We start from the raw sequence: 14,201 nt of genomic DNA, 5'->3' as shown, positions 1-14,201 counted from the left end.
AAGCCTCTTGGCATGCTCTCTGTGCCGTTCCCCCTTGGCAAACACAAGGCAAAAAAAAAAAAAAAAACAAAGCGAGTTTGTGGAGACTGAGCTGTGGGGCCAGCCAGAAGCGTTCCTGAGAGTGAATATCCCCAGGGCTGAGCAATCAGTCTCATGGCTGGGGCTGGGCTTAGGTCCGGCCACTAGCAAGCTCAAGTGTAATTTAGGGCTGTGCTTATTACAGGCCCAGACCTTGTTTGATGCACTGGAGTGGAAAAAAGTTCCCTCTCTGCATGTGACCATGTCCTGTGTGTCTATCGGATCTTTAACAATGTAAACATCAGAAACAGATGGGGAAATCCAGGCCGGTGCCAGGCCAAACAGTGCTCGCCACAGACAATGCACCACGGTGCCAAGACAAATATGCTCTGTCGATATCACTAATTTATAGCACGCTGAAACCAAGCAAAACAAATAACAATTAAGGCCCAGAAATCTTAAAATGAATAACCTTTCTGTACACAAACTCAATGCCACTATTAAAAGGCCATCAGCTGAGACAAATACATGAAGCATAACAATGAAATCCTTCTTATGTGAATAATTACTGAATAATTACCAGAAAGGGGGCATTGCTCTAGCCTGCAGAGTCTGTGGATTTGAAAACTAAGCTTCACTTGTGCACAGCACACAAGGGCTTTCAAAATGCCTCTGGGGACATGTGCCCACTGTGACAACACTGGGAGTTGGGGGAAGGACATGACAGGTCCACATGTTCCCATTATCCAGATGGAACAACTGTAGCATAGAATAATGCTGTGAATTATTCTCTGGCAGTGTTCTGGTGAGTCAGACCAGGTGCGGGGCTTCTGGTTTCTCACCCAGCATCACTGCCAAAGCCTTCATCCCCACCCACCACCACCATGGCTCGTGCGTGTACTTGTGTGTGTGTGTGTGGGGTGCATGTGTGTGTGTATGCTTATAAATATACTTTTGAGATAGGGTCTTGTATGTCAGCCAAGTGAACATTAAACTTACAACCCTCCTGCCTCAGTTCCCCAGGTGTCTCTACCTCCGATTTTTTATTTTTATTATAGAATGACAAATTATAATTATATATATTTATGGGACATAAAGTGTCACAATATAGGAATACAATGTGGGATAATTAAATTGATAATTAAGTATCCACCACTTCAAGTGCTTATTACAGTTTGTGATAAGCAACGGTTGAAATTTACTCAACTAGCAGTACTGAAAGGTGCAATGATCTAGCTAACTGTATTTGCCCATCTGTGGAATCCAACTCAAAATAAAACTTATTCCCAGCCTTTGACTGTCAGCTCTCTCCTTCCCGCCTCCCGTCCCACACCCCCTGCTCCCTGCTCCTCTGAGTTTAACTGTTTTAGATTCCACATACAAGTGAGAACATGTGGTATTTGTCTTCCTGTGTCTGGTTTATTTCACGTGGATGCATGTGACAGTTCTTTCATTTTTTAAGACAGAGCAGTTTTCCACTGTGTATACATGCCATGTTCCCTGCACCCTTTGCCCACTGTTGAATGCTCAGTCTGACTCACTCCATAGCTTTAAACTTCCAGGTAAACTCCCAGGTATGGTGTAATACACCCGTGATCTTTGCTAAAATTCAAGGTAGCAGGTGTCTATTCCTCACTAGAGCCTCGGGGTGGTACCTAAATCTTAGCCTGGAGACTATCATGTAAGGATTCAAGCCAAGTAGACTGTCCAAGCATTTCTGTGAGCTGCCAACATGGTGGGTAAGGTATGTTGTTATTTCATAACAGTGGGTACCACTGAAAGTACTCAGAGCCACCAAAATCTGTCTGTTGGTCACTGTGGACTCTGCCTGTGCACATCCCAAGTTGTCCGTCTGTGTCATGAACCTGGGCAGTGGCACAGGAGTGGGTTTACTGGGACACACTCAGGATGCTGGAGACACTGAATGTCTACCTCAACTTCTCTTTCATGTCCTAGAGGTGTCACAGCACCAGCGTCTGAGAAAGAGAAGAACAACATAGAGAAGAGAGACCATGCCCCTTACCCTTCTTTACAATATCCAGTTCTCTGGTCCATACAGGTAACCTCGGAGACTTTCACCAAGTGTTCTTGTCTATAGGTAGATGCTAGCTGAAGTTTCTGAGGGGACCTCCTATTCTGCATCCCTGGCAAAGTTTTATACATATATATATGTATGTATGTATATATATATATATATGTATATATATATGTATGTATGTATGTATGTATGTATATATGTATATATGTAATTTTATGCACATATACATATATACACACACATACATATGTGGTTGGAGTTAGCGAGATATGGTCTCATGTGAATCAAGTTGGCCTTAAACTCACTATGTAGCCAGAAGTGACGTTGAATTCTTGCTCTTCCTGCTTCCACTTCCCAAGCATCATCCCACAGACCTTCAGTAGAGAGGCAGATCTTGAGTGAGCAAAGCTAGAGTATAGTGTATAAGAGGTATTCATCGCTGCAATTTCCAGGAATCTTTCTAAGCATCTGATCCCCATCATCTTTCTTTTCTAGTCAAGACAGGTGAAGCGAGATCTCCCACAGGTCATCTTGAGGCTACTGGCTTCAGCTGGATGGGTTCATGTTGAACCAGGTGTGAGGCTGCCTTGGGTCAGATCTCACTCCAGGGAAGAATCTTTGTGAGAATGGAGCCAGTCCTGTCTCAGCCTGAAGCTCTTCCCGCCTGTGGTGCACTCACTCACCTGAGGACAACTGCAGAAGTACTGACTGTTTTAAGTGAGCATACCCAAGGGTCTAGTTTCCACTGGGAGCAGAACCTTCACGCTGCAAACGCTACATGGCTTTAGAGACTCCATGACAAACACAGGAAAGCCATTCCTTGCCTTTGCAGAGAAAACATTTAAAATGATGATCTTCTGAACAGTGGAAATAGAGGTCGGGCAATGGGTACTTTTAGACACTGTTGGGGAAAAAGACAAATTCATATGACTGAAAGCACTCAATTAAAAGTGCACTGAGGGCTGGAGAGATGGCTCAGAGGTTAAGAGCACTGACTGCTCTTCCAGAGGTCCTGAGTTCGATTCCCAGCAACTACATGGTGGCTCACAACCATCTATAAGCTGAGGGATCTGACGCCCTCTTCTGGTGAGTCTCAGGCAAGTTCACTGGCCCCAAGGACCAGGGCCATGGAAGTCACCATGGGCAGGGAGGGAGGAGGGAGGGGAAAGAGAAAGAGAGAAAGATCCTGCACACAAAGAAAACAGAAAGAATAGAGACCAAAATGTCTGGATTATATAGGAAAGAGCCTCTGGGCTGGAAAGTTCAGGGTTGGGGGCAGGATATATGTACCAGGTAGGGACTGAGAGATGCTGGGAGAACCTGGAGGCCAGGTCTGCTTTGATAGTAAAATACACACCTCAGTCCCTGGGGCAGGGACAGGGAGGGTTGTGGGGTGGGGGTATCAGAAACCAAACACTTAGAAGCTGCCTGAAAGAAATGCTGGCCTGCTCATAGAAAGATGCTTCTGACACAGTCTCTCCAGCGTATGCTGACAGTGAGAGTTAGAAAACAGCCTAAATGCCCATCATCACAACAATGAAAAATAAATGCTGAGAGACATCCTGCCAACTGCACAATCCCATGGGGAAAGTACATCTTCCCAAACGAGGGAGGGAGGGAGGGAGGGAGGGAGGGAGGGAGGGAGGGAGGGAAGAAGAAGGGAGGAAGAAAAAGAGTTAACTGAAACAAACTGCAATATGAAGTTCTTGACAGGAACCTAGTAAATCCAATAATTTTTAAACTGAACGAAGACCGACATTAGAGGATTATTAATTTTTACGTGTGACCACGGTACTGTTTCATGTTTTCAATAGCCATTAGCCTCCAGATTTACATAATGAAGTGTTGGTGGGTGGAATGGCCTGCCTGAGTTCTACTTTAAAAATAATACAGGAGGAGGCGTAAGTGGGGTCAGACGCTCCAGACTGGAGGTGATGATGACTGTTGGAGGTAAGCAGTTAGCACAGAGGGTCCATTATATCATCCTTGTCTACCTCCGCAATGGTTCCAACTTCTTCTATAATCAAAAGATTTTTTTTAAATGGGAGCCAGGCATGGTGGTGCATGCCTGTAATCCCAGAATTCAGAAGGTTGAAACAGGACAAAGACCAACGACAACCTAGGGTACAGAGTAAGTTCAAGGTCAGCCTGGGCTACACAGAGAGATCTAGTCCCAGAAAGAAAGAGAAAAATATGTTCTCAAAACAATCAGCGTCTAAACAAACCTCGATAGCCCCCACGTACTCTCAAGGAAGGAACAAGCGGCACAAATTCACAAGTTGCAGTATGTTGTTCAGACCATGACAGGGGTGTCTTTAAAAAACAAGTGCCAATACAGAATTATACGTTTCTAAGTTCAGAAGGCTATACTCAAGTCTAAACTAAAGTTGTCACTACTGAGAGAGAAACCAGCGTTGGAAAGGGAGAATGGTAATTGCCGAAGGGAAATTTCCCTTTGTTTGCTGTTTGTGGTTTTACAAGAAGATACTCACAACTGCTTGGGTAATTTAAAAGATCCTAAGCGCCATTAGCCAAATGTTTTTAAATCATTTAGGGTGGGGTATTCTAGTATCCCCAGGTTCCACAACAGCATTGGCACTGAGGGCAGGTGTCACCTGAGCCTGGGCACGGGTCTCTGTGTGCTGGCTCAGTGCTTGTTCAGGAGTCACCAACATCCCCTGAGATGGAAAAATCACCTTCTTGCTAAGTACCTCAGAAACATTAGGCACCTTGGTGGCCATTTTATCCTGTAATCCTCCATAGTCATGGACCAGTGTCTTAGTCAGGGTTTCTATTCCTGCACAAACATCATGACCAAGAAACAAGTTGGGGAGGAAAGGGTTTAATCGGCTTACACTTCCATGCTGCTGTTCATCACCAAAGGAAGTCAGGACTGGAACTCAAACAGGGCAGGGAGCAGGAGCTGATGCAGAGGCCATGGAGGGATGTTCTTTACTAGCCTGCCTCTCCTGGCTTGCTCAGCCTGCTCTCTTATAGAACCCAAGACTACCAGCCCAGAGATGGCACCACCCACAAGGGGCCTTTCCCCCTTGATCACTAATTGAGAAAATGCCTTACAGTTGGATCTCATGGAGGCATTTCCTCAACTGAAGCTCCTTTCTCTGTGATAACTCCAGCTGTGTCAAGTTGACACAAAACTAGCCAGTACAATTGACCCCTTGTCAACTTGACACACAAACACATCACTAGTAAGCCTCAACCCTTACATTCTTATTCATCCCCAAGATCTAAACAACTTTAAAAGTCCCACAGTCTTTACATATTCTTAAATTTTCAATCTCTTTAAAATATCCATCTCTTTTAAAATCCAAACTCTTTTTACAATTAAAAGTCTCTTAACTGTGGGCTCCACTAAAACAGTTTCTTCCTTCAAGAGGGAAAATATCAGGGCACAGTCACAATCAAAGCAAAAATCAATCTCCAACCATCCAATGTCTGGGATCCAACTCACGATCTTCTGGGCTCCTCCAAGGGCTTGGGTCACTTCTCCAGCCATGCCCTTTGTAGCACAGGCGTCATCCTCTAGGCTCCAGATGCCTGTACTCCACTGCTGCTGCTGCTCTTGGTGGTCATCTCATGGTACTGGCATCTCCAAAACACTGCATGGCCCTTTCAGTCCTGGGCCTTCAATTGCAACTGAGGCTGCACCGTCACCAATGGCCTTCCATGGCCTCTCACAGTGCCGAGCCTCAGCTGCTCTGCATGACCCCTTCATGCCTTCAAAACCAGTACCACCTGGGTGACCCTTACATATTACCAAGTCCTGCTGCAGCAGGAGTACAACCTTGGCTATCTCTGGAACACAGCCTCTTTGTGCTTTCAGAAAACACTTCCCAGAAGATGTCACCTCAATGATGCTGGTCTCTTCTTAATCACCGCTAATTTCTTAACTCCAGCTAACCAGCATCAATAGTCCCAGTAATGTAAAGTTTTTGCTTTAGTAGTTCTGGTATCTTGTTAATCACAGCTGATTCTTCAGCCCCAGCTAACCAGAACTACAGAATCTTCACAATCAAAACAGCAATGGCCCTGAAAAGAGTCTTTAATTTTCCCTCTGAAATTTCACAAGCCAGGCCTCCATCTTCTGTACTGTTATCAACATTATCTTCCAAGCTCCTATACAACATTTGACAGAGCACTTAACACCAATCTTCTAGCCCAAAGTTCCAAAGTCCTTCCACAGTCCTCCCCAAAACATGGTCAGGTTGTCACAGGAATACCCCACTCTGCTGGTACCAATTTGTCTTAGTCAGGGTTTCTATTCCTGCACAAACAGCATGACCAAGAAACAAGTTGGGGAGGAAAGGGTTTATTTGGCTTACACTTCCATGCTGCTGTTCATCACCATAGGAAGTCAGGACTGGAACTCAAACAGGGCAGGGAGCAGGAGCTGATGCAGAGGCCATGGAGGGATGTTCTTTACTAGCCTGCCTCTCCTGGCTTACTCAGCCTGCTCTCTTATAGAACCCAAGACTACCAGCCCAGAGATGGCACCACCCACAAGGGGCCTTTCCCCCTTGATCACTAATTGAAAAAATGCCTTACAGTTGGATCTCATGGAGGCATTTCCTCAACTGAAGCTCCTTTCTCTGTGATAACTCCAGCTGTGTCAAGTTGACACAAAACTAGCCAGTACAACCAGCCATTGCCAGCCATTGCAGATGAAAGGTTAAGGTAACCAGGGATGGAGTGGACCTCAGATCCAGATCTAACTCGGAAGTCCACAGTCCTACAATCATGGCATGCCACAGAGAACCAGGTCCTCCCAGGGGCTGAGCAGAGTGGGGATGTAATGATGGTGATGGGTAGGAAGGAGAAAGACAAGAATGAGAGTACCTGATTTCCTCGAGAAGGAGCGGGAGAGAGTGAGATGAGGAGGAGGTACGGAAGAGCACAGAGTTGATGGCCAAGGCAGTCAGTAGGCCTAAGAGCGGAACATCATAGCAGCAAGGGGAACCAACATGGCACCGCCAATGGAGTTATGAGGATGCTCGCGGAAAGCTCGGAGAAGATTTGGTGAGGTACAGGGGAGCAGGCAGAATATGCATCTGCTTTCTCACTGACATATGATGAGGTACAGTAGATATGGAGTTTCAAAGATGAAGACAATGATGGAGGGCGCAGGGGTCCACATGGTGGGGTAGACGGAGTTGAAATAAACGGTGTCTTCATCCAGGGAAAGAGTCTGCCAACACAGTGAAAAAGGAAGGCAGAAGGGGATGAAGTGTGGGGTCGTCGGGAGATCGGACACAAGTCTTAGGAATGCAACCAGCAGCCTCAGTCAGCTCACAATGGCAATGCCAGAGCAAAAACGTGCCATTGGGGCTGGGATCACAGGCAAGGTACTCAAGCATGAGGGCGCGAGTTCAAACCCAAAGAATCCAGCTCAAAAGCCAGGCTTCGCAGCCTCTGTCTGCATCGCTAGCACTAGAGGGTAGAGACAGGAGGATCGATCGGTGGAGCTCATTGGCCAGAGAGCTTAGGCAGTTGTTGAGTTCTGGGTTCAAGTAACCCTGTCTCAAAACAAAATCAAAAACAAAAACAAAAACAACGGAGAGTGATAGAAGAGAGGGTACCTAGTAGTAGCCTCTGGCCATCACAGGCATGCGCATGCGCCGTGGATTGTACCAAGCCACTTCCTCACTCGGATCCCCAGCTCTTCTCAGGTGTGTGCTTGCGTCTGGTTCTCACATCCATCCTCAGCTAAAACGCCACCCTCTGAAGAATCAAGATCCTATCTTATCTAAGATGCCTCCAGCCAGCTTTCTCTCCGTCCCTCTGCCTTGTCCTAGGAATACAAATCACATTTTGTAATTACTCATTTCTTTGCTTGTTAATCACCATAATGAATCAGAAACTCCATGCAGGGCCGGGAGGCTGGCTGCAGATACTGCTGGGTTTGTTTGGTCTCTACTCACAGAAGCCACCAGAGTAGCAGGCACACAGTTAGTGCTCAATTAATGTCTGAAGGGTGGACTGATAAAAAAAAGGGGGGGGGAGGTAAGAGAAAGAGAGAGGGAAATAGAAGTGGACAGGGGAAGGGAGAAAGGGACGTAAGAGAAAAAAAGTGGGAGATGGGGAACAGGAGCATGGAGAGAAGGGGTGTAAATCCCGCCCTGAGTGACAGCAGTTCACTCCAGGTCTTTGCTTCCCAAGGGTAATACCATCTCTGGCAGCATAGAAAACTCCCTTGCACATTTATTGTAGAAATACTCCCAGGTCAGCTTCCCAGCTTGAGAGCGCTTGCTGTAAGCCTTCGCTGAGACGATTACCCACTGGTTTTATCTGCACTCTGTCTTCCCTCCATTAGTGGGGAGAGCAAAGACTCTTCTGGAAATTGTATGTTGGATTGCATAGAAGATGGTGTGCACCTCTGAAATATTCTTCACATGTTCTGAGAGCTGCTAGACCACTTTCTGAGCTGACTTCATAGAGTCTTTATAACTGCCAAAACAAGCTATTTCAAAAATAAACATGGTATTTTTAGCCCAGTGCCATTGATAATCTGATTCACCAAGTCATCAGCTCAGATCCACCATAACCAAGGTAGCTTACAGGCTGCACGCTCACTCCCAAAAATGATCTCCAGGCCTCTGGGTGCCCAGCTCACCTGGCCTAACTGTGCCTCTGGGGGTTTATTTGCTACCCACCATAGCCTGAGGGAGGCAGGTCAGTATCCCACAGAGAGGAGCACTGCCCACCTGCTCACCTTCTATCTGTTCCCCTACCCCTCTGTGGGTGGCCAGAGTGAAAAGGAAGAGGCAGCAGAGACCATGGCAGGAGAAAATGGGCATGGGGAAGGGACACAACTCTGCACAGATACCTTAGTCACTTCTGTGTGCTAGGACAAGACATCTGACGGAAAATCTACTTAAAGAGGGAAGGGTTTATTTTGGTTCCTGATGTGAGCAAGCATACAATCCCTTATGATGAAGGTTTGGTGGTAGGAGTGGGAGACAGCTGGTCACATCTCGTCCATAGTCAGGAAGCAGAGACATATGAACACCTGGTACCCAGCTTACCCTCCCTTTACCTTGTTGTCTGGGACTCCTACATATGCCCACAGCAAGGTGAGTTTTCCCTTGGGGAAACTGCTCAGGAAGCGTCCTCACGGACACATAGAGATGTGTCTTCTAGGCCAGTCTAAACCCAGCTAACTGGACAATGAATATTAGCCATTGCAGATACTGAAGACAGCCAAGGTTTGCAGAAAAGAAAGATGGAGATGGCAGAGAAAAGAAAGGCAAGCAGTGGGCACCGGGAGCTGCCAGGCACTCCACAGACCTTGCATGTAAACATCCAGTGTGGACATGCTGCTTCTAAGTCAGGGAGTAAGGACACAGGGGACCTCTGCCATCAGCTTCTGACAATCAATAAACTTGTCCTCCGGATGCTGCTACTGAGCTGTGCTGAAGGTTGTCATGAAGCGAGGATCGTGAAGTGAGGATCGTGAAGCGAGGATTGTGAAGAGAACAGCCCAAAGAGTTGGCATCAGGCTGACTGACCAGCTGTGACCTTGGGCAATCTACTTCCCCTTCTTCGGTCTCAATTTCCTTAACTATGAAATAGGGCTAGCAAAGCTACTTGCCTTCAAGGAGGCTGGGCAAACAAACGCAAAGATTATGAAGTGTCTGCCACAGGGAAGGACCTCAATAAATAAAGCCTCTTGTTTTCATTACCTTCTGCCTGTCCTCTTGCGGGGGATGACTAATGCTTCCCTCGAGGCAGGGTGGTTAGGCTGTGGACAAGGACTGTGAGGGAAAGAGAGAGATCGGGAACTATTGTTTTGGAACAATCAACGAACAGGACTGATAGTGACAGAAGTGTGAAATGTTTGAGGCCACTGCGTCAACCCCACCTGACTCTGCATCCATCTCTAACACTCACTCGCTTATGTGGCCTTGGACAGGTCTAGCAGCTTCTTACAGCTGCTATAACAAATTACCACAAACTTGGCAGCTTAACGCACAAACGTATTTCCTTAAAGTTCTAGAGGCAAGCACATCCAAAGTTGACATGGCTGAAAAGCAAAATGCAAGTGAGCCTGCGGACTCCAGAAGAAAACACACTTCTCAGCCTTTTTCAGCTTCCATGGACCGCCTGAACTCCTCGGCCACAGACGCCTTGCTGGCCTTCAAAGGGCACCATGTTGGCTCTCCCTCTGACTCCAACTTTTCTTCATTCCTCATCAGAGGAACTTTTGATCACATCCCCGGGGCCACCTGGATAATTCGGAATCCCCTCTGTGCCTCAAGGTCTTTAAACAAATCACCACCACAAAATCCGTATCTTGGGGGCGAGAGAAATGACTCAGAAGTGAAGAACACTAGTTCCTCTTGCAGAGAATCCTGGTTCCGTTCCCAGCGCTCAGACGATGCCTTACAATCACACATAACTTCAGTTCCAGGGATGCCGATGTCCTCTTCCAACCTCCATGAATCCCAGGCACATAGCCATGTACATACATGCATGCAGGCAAGACAACATTAAATGAAAGAAATAATTCTTTTAAAAAAACTGTCTTAGTATTTTATTCCTATGAAGAAACACCATGACCATGGTGAGACTTATAAAGGAAAACATTTAGATGGAGCTGCCTTACAGTCTCAGAGGTTTAGTCCTTATCATCATGGCCTATGGGGACCATTCATATTCAAACTATCACAATTCCTTTCATTATGTAAGATCATATATTAGTCCTGGGATAGAATGTGGATATACATCAAGGTATTATTCAATCCATTTCTCTGAGATTCATTTTCTTCACTTGTACAGAGGAAACAATGAACTTATGTATCCATTTGGCTGGGCCAATGGCCTCCAGACACTTGGTCAAACAGGTCAAAAATATCACCATGAAGGTATTTTTAAATCAATTAGCACTTACCTCAGTGGGCTTTGAAAGATGATGGCTATCCTCCAAAGTGTGATAAACACCGCCCTTCTCAGTTCAAGATATTTTGCATGTGTACACACATATATGTAGTATGCATGCATGTGTGGATTCATGTTTGCCTATGTGTGTGCACATGTGTGCATGCATACATGTAGAGACCAGGTTAGCCTCAGATGTCTTCCAAATTATAATCCACCTGACACACTGAGGCAGGGTCTCTCACTTGAACCCAGAGCTCGCTAATTGAGCACCCCAGCCAGCCACCTTGCTCTGGGTTCCCCTCCCTCTGCCCCTCAACACTGATATTCCTCCCGTGCCTATCATCATTTACATGGATTCTGGGGAGCTAATCTCCACTCTTCACATTTGTGCAGCAAGTGCTTTGCTCACTGAGCCTCCCTCTCCAGCCCCATCAGTTGAAGATTTTAAAAATAAAGAAGAAACATTCCAGGGGCTGGAGAAGTGGTTCCGTGGTTTAGAGTACTGCCTGCTCTTCCAGAGGACCTGAGTTCAGTTCCCAGCGCTCACATGGCGGCACACAACCATCTGTAACTCGGATTTCAGATCTGCTGCCCTCTTCTGGCCCCTTTGGGTATTGCATTCATCTGCACATGGCCACGCATAGACATGCATAATTTAAAATAAAATTTTAAAATCTCCCAAGAAAGAAGTCTACCTGGAGGTAGCACTCCTGCTCAGCCTGAAGCATTAGGTTCTCCCCCAAGTCTCCAGCCCAGCATGTCAGCAAGATTTCAGACTTTCTAGCATCAAAATATCGCAACAATCAGTTCCTTTTAAAAATCAAAACAAAAAAAAAGTAGATTAGATAAAAATAGATAGAACTAAATATTTGTGGTCAGCATTGAGGTGAAAACATGTACACTGTTCAGTATAACGCCCAAAGCTCATAAAGCCAATAAATAGTAAATGTGAGTGTTGTATATTTTAGGGGATTATGTTTTATTCTTGAGAATTTCATACATGAGTACATTGTAACTATACCCTCTCCTCTCCCTGTCCCAATTCCTCCCATGTCCCTCCTCCCACCCACCTCTCATATATATGTAGATTATGTATATGTGTGTGTGTGTGTACGTGTGTGTGTATGTATATATGTATACACTGAGCCCAATTAGTATTACCTGCATGTGCACAGTTTTAGGGTTCAGTGGGTATTGTCTATTTTAACACACACATGCATGCACACATGTGTGTGCGCATGTGAAGTGTCACTACACCACACTGGACATTAACTTAGAGTGGAAGGACTGGTGAGACCAAGCCCATATCTACTTGCTCCTTAGAGCTAAGGAAGTCCCCACACACTTCCAGGCTCCTCTGTGTGCCCCTGATAGAGGAATGTGCCACTATGGAGTCACTTCCTCTGGAGAAAAGAGGCAGAGAAAGTTCCGGGCCAGGAAACACTCAGTGCCCATTATCTCTCTCAGAGCCTCCAGAATTGCAGCCGTAGCCATGGGATACAGGCAAGCTCACACACAAATGTCAGAGATGTGTCTGTACATGAGGATCTACTCCAATGCCAGGTCACTGGGTCGTAGGCTTGGGGACAGGACTAACATACCAAATGAGTCAGCCTCAAAGGTAAAGAAAACAGGAGCCTTCTGCAGCCTCACGGAATGAGTGAGGAAGGAAGGAAGGAAACATAAGAAAATGTGGCATGTATATCCCTACCTAAAGATGGCAGCCATAGTGTCTCCAAGACATGTTACTTCATCATAGTCTAAAACTGTCCCCAGTTGTCCTCATGAACTGGACTTTACAGAGAGAGCCTGCAGAAGGTCAGTGGAGGAAGACCTACCAAAGCACACTCTGTCTGAGTTGTCATACTCTCCGGCTGCTCATTTGTTCCCGAAAGCTCTCTGGCTGGAGTCAGGCACGGAGGCTGTTTAGGTGTTTAGGTGGTGCCGGAAAGCACTTCAAGTCTCCTCTTGAGTGGGAGTCACGGGAGCTGCGGTTCTTTGAGCTGCCACAGGCAAAGGTGTCTTTAGTTCAAACACTGTGGCAATTTGCATGGTAATTTACACTGCAGCCCTTTGTCCCCCTGTCATCCAGGAGAAGCCCCTCGAAAGCTGAGAGATAGCAGCTCATGTGTTTACAGCCTGCTTGACACGCTGTGATTTCATCCCCTCTCGCCAGACAGAAGGGGCGGGGACACGGGTGGGTTTTATTGTGGCGGCAAGATTTCTTTGACATTGTTCAGTTTAGAGGGGCTGGAAAGCAGATGGGGTAAAGTCTTCACTTAGCTGCACGGTGAGAAAACCTAATATTGGAAAGTATTTGTGATTAGCTACAAGGCAACCTTCCACACTGAAATAAAAAAATAAAAAGAAATGATTTCTTCCATTGATCAATGTTCTTACATTTTCCAAAATATATTTCTATTTGCAGTCTCCAGTGAGGCGGGGAAAGAAAGCTCCAAATTAAGGGTTAAAGCCAGGGGGGAGGGAGGAGTCTTTTCTGAAAAATGAGAAGAATCAGAAGAACTATCATTCCAGGGAGACCATGAGAAAACCACCCAAAACATGTGTTCTCTAAAACAAGTCAAGTCCATGTTCTACACTCCAGACCCTTTCTTAGGAAACAGAGACTCCAGTAAGATGGCTGATGGAGATGCTCCAGGAGGGCAAAAGGATACAGATGGCGACAATGGTACAGACAGAGATAAGGACAATGACCTACTGGTGGCATTGGTGCCTCAGCACAATAGCATGGACATGTATGTAGTCCTAGCTATTTCAGAAGCTGAGGCAGGAGGACTGCTTGATTTCAGAAGTTCAAAGGCTATCCTGAACAATATAGTGAGACCCTGTCACAGGAAACACTTAAGAGAGTGATCATGGTGCTGATGCTAATAATGGTGATGGCAGCAATGGCAGGAATGGGCACAGCAATAAGGATCACACTGATGAAGACGATGACAGCAGCTAGTTTGTAACAAGCACTTAATTATAAACCATGCACCAGGCTGATCACTTAGTGTGTGTTATTTACCTTGATCTTAACAATCCCGCCAAGTTGCATTTCTTCCCACTTCACAGATGAGAAAACCAAGTCTCAGAGGAATAAAGAGACTTGCTCAAAGAAATGTTGAGCTAAGCACTGGAGGGCTCAGTGAGTAGGGGTGCTTGCAACACAAGGAGAGGGACCTGAGATCAGAACCTCAGCATCCATACAGAAAGTCAGGTGTGGCCACAGGCATACCTGCAT

Source organism: Mus musculus, chromosome 1 (assembly GCF_000001635.26).
Source record: "Mus musculus strain C57BL/6J chromosome 1, GRCm38.p6 C57BL/6J".
Taxonomy (NCBI): Eukaryota; Metazoa; Chordata; class Mammalia; order Rodentia; family Muridae; genus Mus; species Mus musculus.
Note: the sequence above shows the minus strand (reverse complement) of the source record.